Raw genomic sequence first — 24510 nt, 5'->3', positions numbered from 1 at the left:
ATTACATATATATATATATATATATTACACACACACACACACACACACACACACCCCTCTTGATATTTAAACACAGCCTTAAGCCTTGGCCATACAAAAGAAATACTGATGAGTTTTTCCATTGCATTCAACAAAGAGTCATTTCATAAGCAGGAAAATAACACATTGCTTCAATTCAGCACTGTAAATGGAATGGTGATGAAACGGTGGGATTCCATTCTAAAGGAATATATAGGAACATTTGTACAGAATATGGGCTCAACCTTCCTAAGTCTAGATGGGAGATCCCACAGAAGGTTGTGAGGAATAACAAAGCTAAGATCCTACTGGATTTCCTGATCCAGGCAGGCTGGCAGGTACCAAGATGATGAGGGGACTTTTATTTTTCTTATATGTACCCATTTCATGTATTCATAACTATGTATATACTTATACCTATTACCTTGTAAGAGATTGACAAATCAAAATAAATAAAAAATAAAAAAAATATGAAGAATGGTTGCAGGAACTGGGCCTGGCTAGTCTAGGGAAGAGAAGGACCAGTGGAGACATGATAGCAGTCTTCCAATATTTGAGGGGCTGGCACAGAGAGGAGTGGGACAAGCTGTTTTCCAAAGCACCTGAAGGCCAGGCCAGGAAAAATGGATGGAAACTGAACAAAGAGAGATTCAACTTGGCATTAAGGAGAAATGTTCTGACAGTGAGAACAATCAACCCATGGAACAGAAGTTGCCTTTGGATGTTGTGGGAGCTTCATCTCTGAAAGCTTTCAGGAAGAGATTGTACTGCCATTTGTCAGAAATGGTGTAGGGTCTTCTGCTTGGTCAGGGGGTTGGACTAGATGACCTACAAGGTCTCTCCCAACTCTGTTAATCTGTTACTGGCCAATCAACCAAACTTCTTGATAGTCAACAAGGACCAGAAGACAGCAGTGGTGGAGATGTAGCATTGCCAAGTTACAGCAACCTGAAGAAGAAGGAAAATGAGATGGTAAAGGAAGACCAGGGCCTGAAGGATGAAATGGAGAGGATCAGGAGTGGGATACAACAGGGTTAACTACTGGTTTGGGATTTACAAGGTTCGGTGATTTATGATGTGCTTCCCTGCAAGCTGCGAGCAAACGCCTGTAAATCGTCATCAGCACGCTGCGCGCAGAGAAGCAGCCTTTGAAACAGCCCTCTTTTCCTGCTTTTTTAACTGCAGCTGTGCCTCGTTCGGCAGCTAGAGTTGAAAAATCAGGAAATAAAGATCAGGTAAGAGCCTGGGTGGGCGGGTGGGCAAAAACATCAGCAGACATAGAACCAGTTCTATGTCTGCTGCTCTTCAGAGCTACCGGTTCTACAGAGGTGGACAGAACTGGTAGAAACCCACCCCTGGAGAGGATGTGGAAAGTCAAGGCCAAATCGGTGGTAGGAGCTCTTGGGCCTATGATGCTTAAGTTGAGCGAGGAACTCCAACAGATCCCAGGAAAAATATCAGAGCTCTATATCCAGAAGAGTGCAGTCCTGGGACCAACTATGATCATTTGAAGAATGTTCAAACTCCCAGGCTTTCAGTAGAGGACTTGAGATCAAAAGAGACACGCACCAACCACAAGGATGAGAAGGAAATTTTTACACACACACATACTCAAAATATACAATTAAAAAAAAATCACATTCATAATTTTCTCACCATATTTCTCTTTCTTCAGCCATAATTAGCCTTTATGAGATACATGAATCCATCATTCCAACACACGAAGCACAGTTTAAATGTGTTCTTAGGTGTCCAATAAGCATTAAAGTCTTTTATTGAATCAATCTCATTTTCAGATTAAAAAAAAAACATTCTTCAGATTTGTTTACTACCTACTTTTCTGCCCCCACAAATGAAGGCCCTAGAAGAGGTTAAGAAAAATTACAAAACTTCTATTCGGGACGGGATTCAAATTTTTTAACAACCGGTTTTGTGGGCGTGGCTTAGTTGGTGGGCATGGCTTGGTGGTCATGTGACTGGCTGGGCGTGGCCAACTCAACATCACTCACATCAAGGCATGCATCTCCTCACCTGGCCTCTCATGACTGTGGGGATGCTGCAACAGTCGTAAGTGTGAAAAACAGTCATAACTAATAAGAATTAATGGAGAGGCAGTTTCTGTAAGCAACACCAGAATGTTTCCTTCTTGCCCTCCTTACAGGATTAGGCCAGTAATTTCTTCTAACAACCGGTTCTCCAAACTGCTTACAATGTTAACAACTGGTTCTAGCGGATAGGTGCAAACCTGTAGAATCCCACCCCTGCTTCTATTGCAAGTCTATCTAAAGGAAGAAACGGTTTTTTTTAATCTGAATTCTTGTCTCCATCAGATTTCCCTGTGGCAAATTAAATAATTCCTCTATTAAGACACCGTGTTAGAAAATTGCTATTTTCTTAGATGTCTTCAGTCCATGATACAAGGTCAGTCAAGAGGTCAACCCCTAAATTACTTCCTTCTCAGCACTATAGTATAATCTTTAAAAAGGCAACCAGAGTCATTATTTTGAAACCACTAAGAAATTCTTTCCTACGGATGTTCATGTTAGGGACTGAAATCCTGAAATGTATTTGGCATGGGGATTTGATAGATTAATGCTGAATGGAGAGCATTCACTCTGGTTTAAACTGTTTTCCAATAGGCATGGCGCTGACATGAAGACTTTCCAAAATAGAGGTTGAACCACCAAAAGGCATTCATACAGAAATATGGCTTTTAAAATCCATGTTCCATAATGTCTGAAACCCAGTTCTTAAAATCCCAAAGAACCAACTAGCTAATTTTAACTCTATTTAAGTAAAAAAAAATGGATTCTACTGCAATCAAGGGCACTCTATCATTACAAAACCAGAATACTGAATAATAAAAAAGGCTTTTATTTTTTCCACTGTGCCGTGACTAGCCAAAAATTTCAGAAACCACCCATAAAGTATCTTCCCCACACACTAGGATATTAATAAAAATGCAAACCGTTTGCTCTGTATGGGCACAATCTAAGCCATCAAAATATTTTGAAAAGTAACTTCCAGAATTCTTTGGTTTTGCCCAGAATTCTTAGAATCTGGGCCGATGGGAGCTAAAATCCAGAAATCTGGACCACTTACCCAGGAATTGGCTATGCAGGGGTGGGTTTCTACCGCTTCTGTCCACCTCTGTAGAACTGGTAGCTCTGAAGAGCAGCAGACATAGAACTGGTTCTATGTCTGCTGATGTTTTTGCCCACCCACCCACCTGAGCTCTTACCTGATCTTTATTTCCTGATTTTTCAACTTCAGCTGCCAAATGAGGCACAGCTGCAGTTAAAAAAGCAGGAAAAGAGGGCAGGCAGCATGCTGATGACGATTTACAGGCACGAGGCTCGCAATGTGCAGGGAAGCGCATCATAAATCACCGAACCTCGTAAATCCCGAACCGGTAGTTAACCCTTTCGTATCCCACCCCTGTGGGTATGTCTTGTTTAATGAAAAGAAGGGTCGGGGGTGACATGATAGCAATCTTCCAATATCTCAGGGGCTGCTGCCACAAAGAAGAGGGAGTCAAGCTATTCTCCAAAGCACCTGAAGGCAGAACAAAAAGCAGCAGATGGAAACTAATCAAGGAGAGAAGCAACTTAGAACTAAGGAGGAATTTCCTGACAGTTAGAACAATTAACTAGTGGAACAACTTGTTTCCAGAAGTTGTGGATACTCCAACACTGGAAATTTTTAAGGTAGGACAAACAGATGTTTTCAATATTCAGTCTCTTAGAATACCTTTTGAGGAACCTGTCCCTTTTCAGAAACACAAGACTTGTGAGGACACATCACCATCCACTGCTTGTACCGTTATCCAGAACAACTAACACCCCAAAGATACATCTCATCCTCACCAGTTCTTCCAAGGCATCTCCTAATTTCATTTCCGTCAAATGTCAGATTTAACAGTTAACAGATCATCAGAGTTGGAAGGGACCTTGTAGGTCATCTAGTTTAACCCCTCCCCACCCAAGCAGGAGACCCTACACCATTTCTGACAAATGACAATCCAATCTCTTCTTGAAAGTCTCAAGTGATGATGCTCCCACAACTTCCGAGGGCAACTTCTGTTCCATTGGTTGATGGTTTTCACTGTCAGAAAGTTTCTCCTTATTTCCAGGTTGAATCTCTCCTTGTTCAGTTTTCATCCATTGTTCCTTGTCTGGCCTTTAGGTGCTTTAGAAAATAGCTTGACCCCCTTCCTCCTCTCTGTGGCAGCCCCTCAAATATTGGAAGGCTGCTCTCCTGTCTCCCCTGGTCCTTCTCTTCCCTAGACTAGTTTCTGTAACCGTTCTTCATCTGTTTTAGTCTCCAGTCTCCTAATCATCCTGGTTGCTCTTCCCTGCGTTCTTTCTTGAGTCTCAACATCCTTTTTATAGTGTGGACTGGATGCAGTACTCTAGGTGTGGTCTTACTAAGGCTTTATAGAGTGGTATTAGTACCTAGTTTACCTCCATTTGTCCATCTGGGCAAAAGCCTTTAATTCCATCTGAACTAGCTACATAAAAATGCACTTAGCACATAAGGTAACAGGGTTGCAAAGAAAAAATTGGCCATAGACGGACATTCTTCCTTCATTATTACATTTCATGAAGAGTCCCTAAAGATTGCAGAGGTTATCTGGCAGCCCCATGCTGAACCTCTCAGAAGCATGTTGTCACGATTAGAAAATCTCTTCTGGAAACTGCATCTAAACAAGGGCAGGTCCTCTCTTTCCCCCCCCCGCCTCCAAATAAAATATTGTATGACTATATACATCTGGTCTGAGATAATCCAACCTGGAAGTAATTCTTCCATGCATTATTAACCCAACCCAGTAAAATTTAGGATGGATCTGGCTGGAGATTCCGAAAGGCAGAAATGTTATTTATTTGAGTGACCCAGTGCTGAACTATAATACTCTTTAGAGGCCAAAGAATTAAAAAATCAGGTTGAGCTTTGGGGTGAAACTCCATCTGAGTCTTAGGCCTGAATGAATCAACTGAGATTTAATTGAGAGGGAAGATTTGAGATTCAAATTTGAGATTCCAATTCAAGATTTAAACCCAACCAGGCTGCAAAGTTCGAGTATAATATAAATGTGGTCATATGCGAGAAAACAAGGCAACCTGGTGTTCTTTGCATCTGTCATGAGTTCTTTTGTGTATGCCCAAGTCAGTGGGCTCCAAAAACCCAAGAAAGTCAATACAACTACAAGGTCTCTTGGCAACACACACAAGCACTCAAAGGCTAGTATTCACTGCTCACTATTCCCCTCTTTCCCATTTCTACACCACCTCCTTCTCCTCTTCCTCCTCCTCCTCCTCCAACTACAGGTAGTCCCTTGACTTACAACAGTTCATTTAATGGCCATTCAAAGTTACAATGGCACTGAAAAAAGTTGGACAGTTGTTCACACTTACAACCATTGCAGCATCCCCATGGTCATGTGATCAAAATCCAGGCACTTGGCAACTGACTCACATTTATGACCATTGCAATGTCCTGGGGGTCACCTGAGATCCTCTTTGCTGACCTTCTCACAATCAAAGCCCACGGGGAAGCCAGATCCACTTAACAACCATGTAACCAAATTAACAATTGCAGTGATTCGTTTAACAACCGTGGCAAGAAAGTTCATGAAATGGGGCAAAATTTACTTCACAAATGTCTTACTTAGCAACAAATATTTGGGTCTCAATTGTGGACATAAGTTGAGGACTATCTGTGTTACTATTTATGAGTCCTACTGCTGAAGAACACTATGTTTTTCAGTCTGCTTTAGGTTGCTTTCACGTTGCTTTACAGAAACACACACACACACACATCCTCCTTTCAAAGGAAGGAAGCACCACCATATCCACTGTCTGTCTACTCAACTTTTATAGCTAAGAATTGCTATGCTGGCCAAGGGAAAACTCTTAAAGACTGGAAAACGGCAGCATAAATGATGTTCATTTTGAAGGCCTTCAACCTGTCCTCTCACAGGGTCCAAACTGAAGAAAGAACTTTTATGAAAAAGAAGGTTCCAAGTGAAGGAAGATATTGCAAGAGGAAAGCAGTACGTATGGCGATGACCTCCAGTACAAGGGGTGAAGTAAGACGCAGCTCACAAAAGGCTATGACTCTTCTGTAACCTATCTTAGCTCATTTTGTCCCATCTCTTCCATGGAACAATGCTAATCATCTCCTCTCTAGAGATTTCTTTGGATAGGCAAAATCATTCTGCAGAAGATAGTCCCTAAAATCAGGGGGTGGGATTGTACTGGTTCGGACTGGTTCTATAGAACCGGTTGTTATGATTCTGTGCAGTTCGAAGAACCGGCAAATTGTGCCCCTGGCTGGCCCCACCCCTCTCCACCCGCCCCTCCCCGCCCAGTCTGTCCTTATCGCGCATGCACAACATCACACGCATGCCCGTCATCAATGACTGCATTCTTCACCACCCAGTCACTCCTTAAAGTATTTCTTTTTTCCCCTCCTGACCATCAGCTGTTCCTACAATCAGTTGTGCCAGGATTCCCCTTGCTGTCTTACTGCTTCACCCAAAAGGCTTCCCTGAGGCCCAGAAGCCCCCAGAATGGAGGGGCTACAAAAAAAGAAGAAGAAGCCATGCCCACCCAGTCACATGCCCACCTAGCTATGCCCACCTATCCATGCTTACAGAACCGGTTGTTAAAAAATTTGAATCCCATCCCTGCCTAAAATGCTTCCTGGCTGAGAAACATCAAGAGCTTTATACCCCCAAATCTGTTGAATTAGACTCAAAAACTCAAAAAGTTTTGTGGTCAATGATCACAAAACAGGCATGGTAGCAGCTCGAATCCACAGCTAGATCCCAATTCTTCTTCCTAAGCATGTAGGGCAGGGGATGATCAACTGTGACCCCTTTACGACCTGTGGACGTCAACTCCCAGAACTCCTGAGCCAGCCTGGATTATTAAACAATGACAAATGCTCTTAAATGTCAAACATGCCGGGAAGGCCTTGACCCAAAAGATGAAAGCCACAGATCTGGTCCATCCCTTCAGTTCCAGCTATCTCCAAGCACCTGCTGGTCTTTTCTTCCTGGAATTTTAAGGAAGGGCAGAAATAAACTCTTTTGAAGCCAGTATTGTGTGCTCATGGTCCCACGTTAGCTAACAGCCTAGCAACGTGACCTGCATTTCCTAAGTGTTGCTGCTGAGAAGCATGTTCCGTCAAAGTCCAGATCCAAGACATTTTTGGCCTTGTCTTTCCCACAGGCTGAGTGCCAGGAAAGAAACTCAGCTTGCTATTAGTGAGTAAGGTTGTATATTGTTCTCATTCCATCTTCTGTACACTGCATGAGTCAAAAAGAGGGATGTGAGGCAGACCCCTCACATCCCGGACATAAACTGTTTTAACTCCTTCCCTCAAAACAATGCTACAGAGCACTGCACACCAGAACAACTAGACACAAGGACAGTTTTTCCCCGAACACCATCACTCTGCTAAACAAATATTTCCCTCAACACTGTCCAACTATTTACTAAGTCTGCACTACTATTACTGTTAACTTTCTCATCACTCCTTATCACCCATCCTCTCCCACTTGTGACTGTATGACTGTAAGTTTGTTGCTTGTATCCTAACAATTTTTATTGACTGTTTCCTAGTATGATTTGATTGCTTATTTGTACCCTATGACTATCACTAAGTGTTGTACCTGATGATTCTTGATTCTTGATGAATGTCTCTTTTCTTTTATGTACATTGAGAGTATTTGCACCAAGACAAATTCCTTGTGGGTCCAGTCACACTTGGCCAATAAAGAATTCTATTCTATTCTATTCTATTCTATTCTATTCTATTCTATTCTATTCTATTCTATTCTATTCTACTCTACTCTACTCTACCCTACCCTACCCTACCCTACCCTACCCTACCCTACCCTACCCTATCCTATCCTATCCTATCCTATCCTATCCTATCCTATCCTATCCTATTCTATTCTATTCTATTCTATTCTATCCCTGACTTGTGTGTATGGCAAGCTGACATCCAGTCCTCCTTAAAAAATAAATAAACCCCCCTTAAATCTGCCTCCCTCCATCTTCTTGTTAACATGGCATTTTTGTTTATGCTCAGTCCAAGGGATGCTAATGGCAGGAAACCCATTAGCTTAAGTAAATAATCCCTTTTAATTTGGACATGTGCAGGCTCCCCAGGAAGATCCTTACAGCTACAGAGCTGAAAGCAGCAGTCGAGTTTTTTGCAAATGTTTTTTGCAAAAAAAAACAAAAAAACTGCTGCCTTCTGTTCTGTGATTTTTCACCCCACCCTCCCCTAAAAATAGGGGGAGGGGAGGAGATTAACCACAAAGGAACGGAACCGATTCAGTTATCGCCAGGGTGGATCATTCTCTCTCAACCAGGTGGTAGGCTTCAAAAATTTTAGCAATGGGTTCTCTGCCCAGTTGCTGGTTGGGTGAGGCCATGGTGGGTGTGGCCTAGACAGCCTCCTGCACCATAGTAGGGAGGGGGGCATTTTTGCCCTCCCCGGGCTCCAGAGGCTTTTCTTGAGCCTCCGGGAGGGTGAAAACAGCCTCCCCAGCCTCCGGAGGCTCTCTGGAAGCTGGAAACAGGCCCATTTCCAGCCTTCCCGAACTTCCAGGAGGCCCGTTTTTCACCCTCCTCCAGCCTCCACATGGGCCCTGCACTTACCTGCATCCAAAATGGGCCATGGGGGGACTCCTGGGAGGGGAGGGGCAGGGCGGGGTGGGCGGGGCCAGCCAGGAGTGGGATTTGGGGGTGCTCCAAACTGAACAGAATCTTAGCTACGGACTCTCCTGAATCCCTGCGAACTCCCAGCAACCTATCCCCTGCTCCCAACCCTGATTAGATGTGGATGAGGTTGGACATGAAACCAGGGTTGTTTATCCTTCTGGAGGAGAAGGAGACCCAGACCCAGAATGGAAAGCAGAGTGGAAGTGATGACCTACCTCATCATTAAGGCCTTGCTATCCCAGTCCTGGAGTTGTCAGGACTGTATTGGGATCACACAACAGGTGTCTTGTAGCGAAGCCATTCTACCAGCCTTGTTTTCTCAAGCTTTTCAGTGATGATATGATGATTTCTATTTATATAGTGTTCCGTCTCTTAAAAGTAGATAAACATGTATGCAACTTAACTCTTGAGCACTGTAAAATATCTTCCTCCCTCTCTGTCTTCCATTGAAACAGGTACAGGAATATTTACACACATACACGCACTCTCACACACATGATAGATAGATAAATGAGAGAGAGAGAGAGAGAGAGAGAGAGAGAGAGAGAGCAATAGATACATAATCAAACAGACATAGACAGAAAGATAGATAGATAGATAGAAAGATAGATAGATAGATAGATAGATAGATAGATAGATAGATAGATAGATAGATAGATAGATAGACAGATAGATGATAGATAGATAGATAGATAGATAGATAGATAGATAGATAGATAGATAGATAGATAGATAGATAGATAGATAGATAGATCTATCTATCTATCTATCTATCTATCTATCTATCTATCTATCTATCTATCTATCTATCTATCTATCTATCTATCTATCTATCTTTCATAGATAGATAGACAATAAGAATAAAGGCAGATGAACAGACAGCCACCAACCAAGAAAAATAAAATACAGTTAACAGCAATTCAAAAAACATTTTATATTAGGGCACTATTTCTCTGTCTTGATGGACTTCAACTCACAGAATTCTCCAGCCGATTGAATCTTGAATTTGTCAAGGCTGAGAAATATTGGATGAAGCTCAATCCCGTAGGTGAAATTTCAAGCTGAATATCTCCAGCCAATGTTGATACAGTACATGAGTTAATGAGACATTTTTTTACTTGATATGGTATAGAACAGGGCTCCCCAAACTTGGCAACTTTAAGACTTGTAGACTTCAACTCCCAGAATTCTCGGCTGGAGAATTCTGGGAGTTGAAATCCACAAGTCTTAAAGTTGCCAAGTTTGGAGCCCTCTGGCATAGGGTCTCCTGATTGAGGACTGGGTTGGACTAGAAGATCACTAAGGTTCCTTCCAACTCTGTTATTTTGTTCTGTTCTGATTGTTTTGCATGGATTTTGTCACAAATAATTTTAGGTGACTGAGAAGATGTTAAATAATACATGTTTCTCAAACATATCCTGATTGATCGCTGAAAGTCACATCCCTGGTTTTGGGCAGAGGTAACAAGAAGTGGATATATGTTAGCACAGATAAGACCCAACATAAAACAACTTTTCTTAGAAGATCAAAAATAACCCCAGCATGTAGTAGACTTAGATACAATCTCTTTAAATCACTACCTGTCTCTTTCTTGCTTTCATGTTATCTATACAATAATAATAATAATATAATCCCATACAATCTTTTAAATCCAGCTTCTTTGATCCTTCCTGTTGTAAGTAAGTAAAAAAGAAAAGAACATGTTAAATCAATAAGACATGGCATGACTAACTGGTTAGCTATTTATGGTAGCTGTGCTGCTTGATACAAAAAACCCCACATCATCTTTCATCTTGTTTAGAAAAGACCGCTGCAACAAATCTAATTTAGTGCAAATGCACTTTGGAAATAATTTCTTGTGAGTTTTCCATACAGGTTTAAATATTTTGGTACATGAGGAATTTCTAAACACTAAGGAGCATCGTTTCAGCAAAGGGGTCTGGCCCAATTTTTTTTAAAAAAAAATCTTAATCTTAGTTTTCAAGCTGGACACTTGTCTGAAATGGTCTAAGGTTTCTTGTTTGAGCAGGGGGTTGGACTAGAAGACCTCCAAGGTCCCATCCAACTCTGTTATTCTGTTATTGATTGGCCATGGTAGGGACAGCAACAGATTAAATGATTTGCTCCCTATGAAGATGGCATATTTAAACATCAAATTTACTCTATAAAACATACTATCTGATTCTACCTACCTACCTACCTACCTACCTACCTACCTACCTACCTATATCTCTATATTTCTATCTATTCATCCATCTATAGCTATAGCTACTCTATCCATCTATATCTCTATATCTATATCATCTATCCTATATCTATGTCTACCTCTATGTCTACCTCTATGTCTACCTCTGTCTGTCTGTCTGTCTGTCTGTCTGTCTCTCTCTCTCTCTCTCTCTCTCTCTCTAATCTACCTATCTCTACCTATCTTATATCTATCTCTCTATCTCTATCTATCTCTATCCCTGTATCTCTGTCTCTGTCTCTCTGTCTCTCTGTCTGTCTGTCTCTCTATATCTCTATATCTCTTTCTCTCTCTCTCTTTTTATCTAGAAAGTTCTATTTCTGACTAATGCTGATTTCATTTTTAATCCATTCCATTCACTTTGAAATAATCTCAAATATTTCTTTTTACAGTAACCAACCTTTCAAAAAGTCGTTGCTTTAGTACTTGAAATGCAGCCTTTTGGGTGAATTATAGCTCCTTTTATAACAACGACGTGTATCAAAGTTAAGTAAATAATAGTAAATAAAAACCTTTGGTGTTCATTCGGTCCGTGTTGATTGGCAATTTCCCATGAGAAAATGCAAAGACATGGAAAGATACTTTAATTCCCACAATGGAAGAATCGCTGAAGGGAAAAAAAAAATCTGATGGAACTAGCAGAGAGGGGCTACATTAACTGCTTTAATCAGAGTGAAGAATGCATCCAGCTTCGTTTTAACTTGGAAAGCGCTTCTGGATTTGGTGTTTGTGAGGGGAAAAAATAATGAAATGTTGAGTTTTGTTGATTAGATAGATTTGTTGTTATAGGAATGGCAAGTACATGTGAAGTAGGCAAAAAATAACAAGTTGAAGCTGAAATATTATAATTTTATTACACGACACTGAAAAGAGTCAGACATCCATGCTTTTCTTTCCTTTTTTTCTACTATTTCCCCTACACCTCTTTCTTTTCCTCTTTCCCCTTCCCCCTTTTCCCAACCATTTTCATGTTCATGCGAAATTTATACTTTGATAAATGTTAACTTAAAAAAAATAGAGAATGTGCAAATGCCAATTTTTTAATGAGCTCCCACCCAAAGTGGGAACAGACTCATCCTGTTCCAAAATAGGAAGTTAGGTGAAATACCTTTATTGAATGCAGATAATTGATTCAACCTACACCGTGGCATCTGGTGTAAGGGAAGAGTGCTAAGAACAGCCGTGTAGGTCTACAAATTGCAAGCACATGTTGATTCTCTGTTGAAATTTCCTTATGTGTCCAAGTTGTCTATCACAATTGTTATCAAGGCTTTAGTCTCCTGCAAAGAACCCAACCATATCCACGTTATAGCTGAGGTGTGATCTATATTAAATTAAACACCAAAGTAGCCCAATCTGTTGAGGCATATGGAGCATGTGTTCCGAATCTGTCTTTGGAGCTTGTTCTACCATTGCTTTATTAATTAACAAGTCAAATGGTATTTTTAGAGCCAAGAATCTTGATGTACTGCTAATGTAGTCTATTGATAAGTTTCCAAGAAGGCAGATCTAATTGCGTGCTTTCTTGTTTTCATCAGCCGGAACAAACTCCTAGAGGCAGTGCCTAATTTAATTAAATTGCAGATTGCCATTCTGTTGAGGAACATCACAAGTAAGTTGTGTTGCCAAGCCTGAAAACGCATGCCAGAAGAGCTCAGAATTTTTTGTGTGAAGATGGTCTATCTGTCCACTTATTATGAGAGTAAGGTAAAGGTAAAGGTTTCCCTCGCATATCCGTGCTAGTCGTTTCTGGCTCTAGGGGGCAGTGCTCATCTCTGTTACAAAGCTGAAGAGCCAGCACTGTCTGAAGACGTCTCCCTGGTCATGTGGCCGGCATGACTAAATGCTGAAGGTGCACAGAATGCTGTTACCTTCCCATCAAAATGGTCCCTATTTTTCTACTTTCATTTTTATGTGCTTTTGAACTGCTAGGTTGGCAAAAGCTGGGACAAGTAATGGGAGCTCACTCCATTACATGGCGCTAGGGATTCAAACCGCTGAATTGCTGACCTTTTTGATCAACAATCTCAGTGTCTTAGGCCACTGAGCCACCATGTCCCTGTATTATTATGACAATAAGAAAAATTAATTAGTAGAGTGGAGGAACCCCCAAGTCTTTGGGGGCTAAAAGGAGTATTTCAAATTTCCAGCCACCCTAGCAAAAGTAAATTATTATCACTCAACCTCTGCTGGACTTCTTACCTTCTTAATCACTCCTCTTGTCATCAAAGCATAAAGAGCACGGTGCCTTTCCCTTCCAATTGGTTTTGTTAAAATTGTCAACTAACTTTCACATCCCTCACATAATCTTTGCAGAATAACAGTATAATGGAGTCAGAAGGAGCCTTGAAGTTATGCTGCAACAAGCATACTGTTTCCCTTAACATTATTCCTTAGAATTAACGCTATAGCTTGAGCAAGGTCACCAAAAATAGGAAACATTCAAAAAAAATTCCTTGATGAACACGCTAACCCCAGGAGATAGATAGATAGATAGATAGATAGATAGATAGATAGATAGATAGATAGATAGATAGATAGATGTTGATAGATGTTGATACTATAGATGATAGATAGATATAGATATAGATATAGATACAGATACAGATACAGATACAGATACAGATACAGATACAGATACAGATACAGATACAGATACAGATACAGATACAGATACAGATATATATTTTATGCATGAGATTGCTATTGTCTATCACTCGGTCTTGGGGATTTTATATTCACAGATTCATGAAGAAATCCACTCCACATTTCTTAACACCAATGATTTTGAAGTATAAATGATCTTAAGTTCTAGGTTGCTTCTTTCCTTGGTTAGTTTCAAACCCATTGTTTCTTATCTTGCCTTTTGGTGCTTTGGAAAATAGTTTGACCCCACTTCTTTGTGGGAGCCCCTTAAATAGTGGAACAGTGCTATCATGTCACCCCTCGTCCTTCATTTCATTAGACTAGGCATACCCAACTCCTGTAACTTTTCTTCATCTGTTCTCCAGCAAGTTGTTCCACTAATTAATTGTTCAAACTGTCAGGATCTTCTATTACTGATGTATTTGTGCATGTCAAGATGATGTTGCAAAAACCATCCAATGGTGTTTAGGAATTTTTGTTGATGTTGTTCAGTGTCCCAATGTCCAACTCTTCATTAACCCATGGACCACAGCATACCAGTCCTCCCTGTCCTCCATTGTGTCCTAGGGTTTTTCCAATCTCATGCCCACTGCAATCAATGACCCTATTTAACCATCTCCTCCTCTGCTGTTTCCTTCTCCTTTTGCTTTCCATCTTTCTCAACATCAGGGTCTTTTCCAGAGGTGGTCTTCAGCAGGTTCTGATCGATTCTGGAGAACTGGTAGCAGAAATTTTGAGTAGTTTGGAGAACCAGCAAATCCCACCTCTGACTGGCCCGGCCAACACCATCTCTTCTCTGCCTCCCATTGAATCCCAGCTGATCGGCTGGATTTCCTTTGGTTGCCCTGCACAGGAGAACAGAGCTGGAAAGCAGGTTAGTGGAGTGGGGAGGGAATGGGGATTTTGCAGTAACTTCCCCTGCCACGCCCACCAAGCCACACCATGCCCACCAAGCCACTCCCACAGAACCTGTAGTAAAAAAATTGAATCCCACCACTGGTCTTTTCCAATGAGTCTGTTACTCTATGGGACAATTAAGTAGCATTTTTGAAATTCTTGCCTTGTCTCTTTCTTGATTAGCCCTCCGTGAAGGATTGGCATCAATCTTGAAACCTTATCTGCCTCTTCTGAAGGACAAGAGGTCAAGGTGGAATTGTTCTGAGCCTCTTTCTCATATTTCCTACTATCCTGAGTCTGCGCTGATACGTTCTCTTCTCCCACCTCCTTTTCAAGGCCACAGCTAAATCCCCTTTAGGATGGGGGAGGGGGTTGGAGCTGGGTAAGCAAAATACATTTAAGTATGGAAAGAGTGATGCTGGAGTAGAAGCAAAGAAAGCAAATAAGCAACAACGTCCAACGCTGTTGGATACAGTGACAGGCACAATCTGGAGACCAGATTAACAGGGATTGACCTCTTCAGTTTCTCCTTTTTCAGTTGGAAGCAGCAACAGTGTGATTTAAAAAAGCATGAGAAATCAGAATGAAGTCTGCCAAGCAGAAGAATTAAGAGAGCTCCAACGGTCTCTGTAACGGTTGAGGGACGATTGCTGATTTTCTGGTGATTTATAGAGGGTGTTGGTGGGAGGAGAAAGACCACTTCTAAAGGGGATTTTTAGCAGCCAGGTGTTTTAGGAGAGAGAGTCCCTAGAAGATCTCTTATATGAAAAATAAGCCATTATCACTGGAATGTCATTATGATTGGAAGAGCCATGGTAGTACAGCGGTTAGAATGCAATATTGCAGGAAACTCTGCCAACTGCCAGCCATTCAATCCTGACCTAGTTTACTCTACTCTACTCTACTCTACTCTCTCTACTCTCTACTCTACTCACTCTACTCTACTCTACTCTTGTTTCTCTTCTCTTCTCTTCTCTTCTCTTCTCTTCTCTTCTCTTCTCTTCTCTTCTCTTCTCTTCTCTTCTCTTCTCCTCTCCTCTCCTCTCCTCCCTCCCCTCCCCTACCCTACCCTACCCTACCCTACCCTACCCTATCCTTCTGGTAGAATAGTAGTTAGAATGCTATATTGCAGGCTGACTCTACCCACTGTCAGAAGTTTAATCCTGACCAGCTCAGCGTTGACTCAGACTTCCATCCTTCCAAGGTCAGTAAAACGAGGACCCAGATTGTTGGGGGCAATAGTAAACCATATAGAGAGGGCTGTAAAACATGAAGCTGTTTATAAGTCTAGTGCTATTGGAGCCTTTGGTGTGTCTGTATATTTTTTCAGTTTGGAAGAAGTGAAGATTATATACCTTTGTTCTCTGCTGCTCTCTGCCCAAGACTTTGTGGGGGGGAGGGGGGAACAGAAATGCAGTAAATTCATAGCTGGTTTAATTCATACCTGCTATATTGCTGCCATAAAGCCCTTGTGTGCTTTTCCAACCCACTCAGTAATTAATAATTCCAAAGTTTCAAGGTTGAGACTATGAGAGAATAATATCAAGTATATCACAATCCCCTCCTTCCTTTGAAATTCTGATCTGGGAATGTGGGTAGGGACGCTATCTTAATTCTTCTGCTTGGCAGACTTCACTCTGTTTTCTCATGCTTTTTAATATAGGTGAGAAAAAAATAAAACAACTACCACACATCATACTCAACTAGGCTTTCCACATATGATGAACATGGTCAGATAAACCTTTCCCAGCTGGATGCTTCTCAGGCATATGTGTTGGAATTCTACAAATTCCCCAGTTGAAAATTTGAGTTGCCTTGGGCAACCTGAAGCTAGGTGACAAAAGCTGAAAAAAAAACCTCTTAAATGTATTGAAGGGACATAGAAATCATTGTAATAACTGAATAAACAAAGAAATAAGTAATGAAGTGAAGATCCCATTGAATTCAGCTCAGCTTTCTGGTATCTACTTGGTTACATTTGTGTACTGGATGGGTTTGTTGGGAGTTGTTTTTCTTTTTGCTACAAATAGAGGTTTACAATGGTTTTATAATGAAATGTTTATTTTGGCTTTCCAATCCAGTCTACATCCCTTGATCCCTTGTCTAGTCTAATGAAAAGAAGGGGAGACATGATATTGGTGTTCCAATATATGAGGAGCTCCCACAAAGATGATCGAGTCAAACTATTTTGCAAGGCACCCAAAAGCAAGATGAGAAACAATGGATGGAAAGTAATTGAGGAAAGAAGGAAGGAGAAATTTTCTGACAGTGAGGACCATAAACCAGGGGGAAGAGCTAGCCTCCAGAAAATGTGGGTGCTCCATCACTGGGGGCTTTTAAAAAGAGATTGGGACAATTGTTTATATGAAATGTTATAAGGTCTCCTTCTGGAGCAGGGAGTTGGACTAAAAGACCTCAAACGTCCCTTCCAACCAGTGGTGATATTCATCCGGTTTGCACTGCTTCAGGCAAACTGGTAGCAAAGATTTGGCATGGGTCGCCGAACCAGTAGTAACCTCTGGCTGGCCACACCCCTGACTTTGTTGCCCCTCTCCTCTTTGCCCAGTCAGTCCTTATCGCGCATGTGCAACATTGCTGACTGCGTTCTTCCCTGCCTAGTCACTCGTTAAGATATTTCTTTTTCCTCCCGACAATCAGCTGTTCCTATGATCAGCTGTGCTGGGATTCCCCTTGCTGTCTTACTGCTTCAACCAGGAGGCTTCCCTGAGGCCCATGAAGGCAAAAAATGGAGGGGGGGTGCAGTTCCCCCTGCCCCCCTTGCTCCATTTTTTTCTTTCCTGAGCCCCAGGGAAGCCTTCTGGGAGCAAAAACTCCCCCCAGAGGCTTCCCTGAGGCCCAGAAGGCCCCAAAATGGAGTGTGTGGGTGCTACACGCCCCCTTGGTTCCATTTTTTTTCTTTCCCAGCCCTCAACCAACCCACGCAAGCCCCTCCCAACCAGTAATTCACCTCCCAAGGATGCCCACCTGACATGACCTCATCAAAATCACAAGACTCACACCTGACTCATCACAAAAGCCATTACAAGACCCTCACCTGAGGTACTAATACCACTCTATAAAGCCTTAGTAAGGCCGCACCTAGAGTACTGCATCCAGTTTTGGTCACCACACTATAAAAAAGGTGTTGAGACTCTAGAAAAAGTGCAGAGAAGAGCAACCAGGATGATGAGGGGACTGGAGACTAAAACATATGAAGAATGGTTACAGGAACTGGGCTTGGCTAGTCTAGGGAAGAGAAAGACCAGGGGAGACATGATAGCAGTGTTCCAATATTTGCCACAGAGAGGAAGGGGTCAAGCTATTTTCTAAAGCATCTGAAGGCCAGACAAGGAATAATGGATGGAAACTGAACAAGGAGAGATTTAACCTGGAAATAAGGAGGAACTTTCTGACAGTGAGAACAATCAACCCATGGAACAGAAGTTGTCTTCGGAAGTTGTGGGAGCTACATCACTTTAGACTTTCAAGTAACGAATGGACTCCCATCTGTCAGAAATGGTGTAGGGTCTCCTGCTTGGGCAGGGCGTTGGACTAGATGACCTACAAGATCCTTTCCAACTTTGATTATCTGTTATCTGACACACTCACATAAGGTCCATCACAAGACCCTTATCTGATGGGACCCTCACCTGACTTGACTTCACAATCACAAGACCTACTGGCCACACAAAGCCTTTGTCAACAGAAGAACACCAACACTGGCCTCCCTTAAACTGAAGATGTTATCTAGCCTGGTAATGAAACGTTCAGAAACCAATCCACAAGCTCCGAGAAGAAACCTTCACCCTCATTCTCTGGAAATTCTCAATCATCCAGATCCTGGTGTCTCTAAAGGAGCTTTTTCTAACAGGCAACTGGACTTTCTTTGTTTTTCCTTGAAAACATTTCGCTTCTCAACCAAGAAACTTCTTTCATTCTAACTGTGGTGTCCCTGACTAGCTAAGTCTTCAATCTGGTCCGCATTCTGAGCGGGAGCACCGACTGTTCCCATTGGTTGGTGCCATTTGACAGCAGACTATAAAAGGAGCTGTCAAACGGCATCAGCTGCTCCAGCCAGCTGGCTGCAGCCCAGCTGGGCAGCCAAGATAACCTGTTATCTTTCAAATAAAAGCAACGTTATTCTTCAGCACCGTGTCTGCCTGGTGTGTCCGTCTGCCAACACAACACTGGCGACGAAGGTGGGATTAGCAGAGACGACCAGGCAAGACAACTGAGCTAAGTCACTGAAGAAAGAGCCGAAGCCGCTGAATGTCAGGAGCCACAGACAATCTCTGCGCGCGCCAAATTTAAAGAGCCTCCTCAGCTGAGGAGACAGTCACTGTCTAATTGCTGCGTGCGCCCTTTTGAGGGCGCGAAACTCAAAGCCTCCCTGACTGAGGGGACTGACGTCGGCCGAAAGGCACCCCCGTTGGCGCTACCAAGAGCGCAAAAGTCTAAAGCCTCCCCAGCCGAGGAACAGATGTCGCCCTCCAGGCACCTAAGATGGCTGCCGCGCCTCGCGCCTGCCCGTGAAGGCTGGCGAAGCGCCCCGGGCAGGTATGGAGCCGCCTCCTGTCCCGGCCGCCGCCGCTGCCAGCCCTGAGCGCCTCTTCGACTCCCACCGGCTGCCGAGCGACGGGCTGCTGCCGGTGCTGCTGGCCTGCTGCTCTATGCGCTGGTGGGGCTGTGCCTGCTGCTGGTGCGGCTCTTTGTGGGGCTGCACGTCTTCCCGATCAGCTGTGCACTCCTGCGCCTGCGTCCTGGTGGCCAACCACGTCACGCCCATCGACCACAACGTCCTGGGCCTGCTGGCCTCCTGCAGCGCGCCCGTGCTGAACGGCGCTGCCGGCTTTCCTCTGCTGGTCCCGCAGCTTCCTGGAGGTGGCCGGCGCCGAGAGCCGCGCGGAGCTGCTGGAGTCGCTGAAGGGCTACTGCTTGCAGGGCGGCAATCCGCCGCTGTTGCTCTTCCCCGAGGAGGAGACCACCAACGGCCAGGTGGGCCTGCTGCGTTTCAGCTCCTGGCCTTTCTCCATCGTGGACGCGGTGCAGCCATTGGCTCTGCAGGTCTGGAGGCCCTTCGTGACTGTGAGTGTGGCTGGCGCTTCCTGGTTCACTGAGCTGCTCTGGACTTTCTTCGTTCCTTTCACCGTTATTCAAGTAAGGTGGCTTCCCTCTGTGTACAGAGAAGCCGAGGAGACCCAGGAAGAGTTTGCCCTGCGAGTTCAAGAGCTTCTAGCTCTGGAGTTGGGCGTGGTGTCTACGTGCCTCACAGCCGCTGACAAATTGTCTCTCTGCCCCCTTCCAAGTGACTCTGGGGGAAGGGGTCCTGTATTTAGGGGGTGGTGGGTGTCAGGTGCTGAACAAGGAGGCGCGCACCCACCATTAGGGTCCTTCCACCTGGCCTTGCATTCCTTGGCGGTGGCAATATGTCCCCAGGGGGTCAAAAGCTAGGTAGGTGGGAGGTTGGATTGTCACTGCCCTAAGGGGGCCGAGGGAGCACGACGTGCCTGCTCCTCTTTCGGCCCTTAGGTCGCGCACCCACTGAGCTTGTATTCCTCGGCAGTGGCAATACGCCCCCAGGAGGGCAAAAGCTGGGTAGGGGGGAGGTTGGATGTTCTCGTCCTAAGGGGGCCGAGGGAGCACGATGTGCCTGCTCCTCTTTCGGCCCTTAGGCCTTGACCTTCGTAGTCAACTCCCTAGCTCAGCGGTCCCCCACCTTCTGTTCATCTCCCTTCACGCAAGCCACAGCTAAACTTGCACGCTGCTCGCCCAAATGGAACTTGCCTGCCATTTCTGCAGCTTGGTTCCAAACAGGCGATTGTCAGTACTGACCACAGCCCTTAGGATTCGGGGACCCCTACTCCACCACATGCTGGAGGTCACCAAGGCATGGTTACTCACCAAGCTTGTCAAGGTCTCCTTCCCAGGCCGGGTGCTCCTACCTTGCGACAGGTCGGGTTCTGTTCCTGGAAGCCAAGATGGGGGAGGTGCGCAAAGCAGCTACTAGTTCAACTTCCTCTTCTGTACCATGGATCCCCAGAAGGCAGGGCCGCGCATGCACTTAGCTAGGGGAAAGGGGTGTGGTGTCCCTGACTAGCTAAGTCTTCAATCTGGTCCGCATTCTGAGCGGGAGCACCGACTGTTCCCATTGGTTGGTGCTGTTTGACAGCAGACTATAAAAGGAGCTGTCAAACGGCATCAGCTGCTCCAGCCAGCTGGCTGCCAGCCCAGCTGGGCAGCCACGATAACCTGTTATCTTTCAAATAAAAGCAACGTTATTCTTCAGCACCGTGTCTGCCTGGTATGTCCGTCTGCCAACACAACACTAACTGACTAGTAGGGAAGGGAAAAATTTATATTCTTTTGCAATTCCTATGATCATTAGCCTTCCATCCCCCAGAAGTCAGTGAGAACCTAATTTGGAGGAGAAGTGAAACATTTTCAAAGGGAAAAAAACCCAAGAAAATCCACTTTCCTTTTGGAAAAACCACCTTTGGGCAAAGTCATAACCTTTGCAAAATAAAAGTCATACTTTTGCTCAGATAAATCTCTGTGAACACCAGGTCAATTCTAATTCCATTGCCAGCTCGCTTGTCTTCAGGGGTTTATATTCAAAGAAACATTGCACATGACACCGAAAATAAATAACAATCTGCTCCGCAGATTCTCCGTTTATTTCTTAAACCATACTCCCGGATAAAACAATATTTTAAATCTAAACCATCACACTGAAATTGGTAAACATCGAACTCAGCTTGATGTTATATTTCTTGGTGGAGTTATGCCAGGACACACATCAATTTCCTCAATTAGTGGATATAAATCAGAAGAAACTCTTTGATCGGTTAAAAGAAGAAAAAAAAAACCTTGCACATTTCTGTAATATATCTTGTACAATTAAATGAAACCATCCTCTGCCACATATTGTATGGTTTTACAATCCTTCCTTCCCAAACTCATAGCGAGTTCATATTATTTCCGTATTTTTCTTCCATGACATTCTCAAGGTATATTGAAATGATTCTCACAAACAGTGATTCACTCGAGTGTGTAAGTTGCTGTATTTTTCCACAAGTGTAAAGGTGACTTTTGTTTTGAGAGCATATTTCTGTGAAAGTTTAGTTTAGTTCAGTTTACTTTATTGTCATTGCACCTCATAAAACGAAATTAAATACCACCTTCAGTGCACATCATGACCATGAAAATAGACACAAACACACATCCTTCACATTCTATACATTGGATTGAAAACCCAAAGCATTAATATTGCACTACACAGTAGAATTCAATATAGCTACTGCCCTGGGATAGAATCTGTTTTTCAGCCTATTTGTCCTTGTTTTTATTATCCTGTAGCGTCTACCAGAGGGTAATAGTTCAAAAAAAGGGGGGGTGCCCAGGATAAGATGGATCTTTGAGAATGTTTTGAACTTTCTTAAGGCAGCAGGAGCTATAAAGCTCTTCCAATGAGGGGAGAGGGCAACCAGTGATCTTCTGGGCAATGACGTTAACCCTCTGGAGTGCTTTCCTATCTGTCCCTGTGCAATTGGCAAACCATACAGAGGTGCAATATGCTAAAATACTCTCTATGGTGCAGCGGTAGAAGGTCACCAGCAGTTTTTCATTCAGTTATTCTTTCCTGAGAAATCTCAGGTAGTATAATCTCTGCTGGGCCCTTTTGACCAGGCCTGCAATGTGGGCACCCCAGGCCAGGTCCTCTTTTAGGGTAACACCCAGAAACTTAAAACTGAAAGTGTAATTGAAACATCTTTCCTTCCTTCTTCCACTTCCGTTGTCTCCTTTCCATGTTCAGTAAACACAGTCGGATTAAACCAGACCCTTTCTTCTCCTGATTCTGTCAAAGAATTATGGAAGACAAGTAGGGTGTGGGACAGAAAGCCCAGGGCTACACGTTCTTGTTTCTCAGGAGTAGGAATAGTAGCTCTCAGGGAAATATCCATGAAAATGTAAAGGCTGAGGATACTTGTCCATCTTAGTTTCAGGTCAGCTAAGTAATGCCACTGAGTTGCTTGTCTCAATACCTGGAGGTCATGAGTGTCTGAACAAGGAAGAACCAGCTTCAACCCACTTAAGAGCAGTGTTGTTGTATTTTAGAGCAGTGGTCACCAACTGGTGGTCCGTGGACCACCGGTGGTCCACAAGAAAATTTTGGTCCTCCTCCTCCTCCTCCTCCTCCTCCTCCTCCTCCTCTTCCACACAACCACATCTCAATCTGCATCCAAAACAAAGCAGCCAATTTTCAAATCCAACGTTGGATATAAACCATAGGCAAATTGTCATTTCATATCTCAACTGGCTTGTCCAGCAACTGATTTGAATATTCATACATTTTTTCCCAAGCTGACATGGGAGTGCATTTGTTCTTTAGATTCCTCCTCCCGTCATCGTCTGATGGAAACAGTTGCCTGGTCTCATATTAACATGTGGTTCGCGTTGTCTCCTGAGAGAGGAGGGCCATGGTAATATGGGCCTGGGAAAGTGAAATGTTTATAGGCTGAATTAATTAAAGCATTTTCTCTGTCAGGAAGCATAAGAGTTGCATCTCTTTTATTTGGTGTCTTGAATATTTTTGTTTTTTTATAAATGGTTGTTTTGATTTATTCCTGGTAGGAATGTAGTCTTCAGGAACTTATCAGACTGAACACCTTTGCCTTCTAGCCATTGCATGCATATTACTCTTTTAATAGAGATGCGGTGGCTCAGCGGTTAAAGATGCTGAGATTACTAGCTGAACAGCTGACAGCCCGGGTTCAAGACCCAGGCACCACAAAATTGGGTGAGCTCCCACTCCTTGCTCCAGCTCCTGCTTACCTAGCAATTCAAAAGCATGGAAATGTGAGTAGATAAATAGGTATCACTTCAATGGAAACAACATTCCATGCACTTTTGGCATATAGTCATGCTGGCCACACAATCATGAAATTTGTCTTCGGACCCCTCTGGTTCCCTTAGCCAAGTAACAGAGAAGAACATAGTTCCCTGGGGTTGGATGTATCTGGACCAGGGTATCCTTTACCTTTCATTCTGTTTGTGCATAAGTTTGTGATAAACAGTAGACACTAGTGTTTTATTATTGCAAACTTATGCACTAATTTGGGAACTTGAAGATGTGTGGACATCAACGTCTTCAGCCAGTGGTTGGGGAATTCTGGAAGTTGATGTCCACGCACATCTACTGGTGGTTCAGTTTGAAACCGACTGTATTAGACTGATGCAATCTATGTTCCTCTTATATATTCTTTCTGAAAGGAAACCCTGTTCCCCAGAGTGATCTTCCAGTTGTGATTTATGAACATTTTAAACAATCTGTTTAAATTTTGAATGAATGAATAAACGAATGAGTGCATGAATGAATGAATGAATGAATGAATGAATGAATGAATGAATGAATGAATTCTTTATTGGCCAAGTGTGATTAGACACAAGGAATTTGTCTTGGTGCAGATGCTCTCAGTGTACAGAAAAGAAAAGATACATTCATCAAGAATCATAAGGTACAACACTTAATGATATTCATAGGGTACAATAAGCAATCAAATCATACTAGGAAACAGTCAATAAAAATCATTAGGATACAAGCAACAAGGTTACAGTCATAAGTGGGAGGAGATGGGTGAAAGGAAGGATGGGAGGATTAATAGTAATAGTAGTGCAGACTTTGTAAATAGTTTGACAGCATTGAAGGAATTATTTGTTTAGCAGAGGGATGGTGTTTGGGGAAATACTGTCCTTGTGTCTAGTTGTTCTGGTGTGCAGTGCTCTATAGCGTTGTTTTGAGGGTAGGAGTTGAAGCAGTTTATGTCCAGGATGTGAGGGGTCTGTAGATATTTTCACAGCCCTCTTTTTGATTCATGCAGGATACAGGTCCTCATTGAGAGGCAGGTTGGTAGCAATTGTTTTTTCTGCAGTCCTAATTACTCTCTGGAGTCTGTGTCTGTCCTGTTG

General features: G+C 43.2%; 1 pseudogene; it reads left to right on the top strand.

Moving 5' to 3' along the window:
* Nucleotides 1-19097: 19097 nt before the first annotated feature.
* Nucleotides 19098-20375, top strand: LOC113418342 (lipid droplet-regulating VLDL assembly factor AUP1 pseudogene; annotated as a pseudogene).
* Nucleotides 20376-24510: the final 4135 nt, after the last annotated feature.

This window comes from Notechis scutatus, chromosome 6, assembly GCF_049901735.1.
Source record: "Notechis scutatus isolate UNSWTSFEM ecotype Mainland chromosome 6, rNotScu1.2, whole genome shotgun sequence".
In the NCBI taxonomy this organism is placed as follows: domain Eukaryota; kingdom Metazoa; phylum Chordata; class Lepidosauria; order Squamata; family Elapidae; genus Notechis; species Notechis scutatus.
Note: the sequence above shows the minus strand (reverse complement) of the source record. Positions and strands in the feature narration are given on the sequence as shown.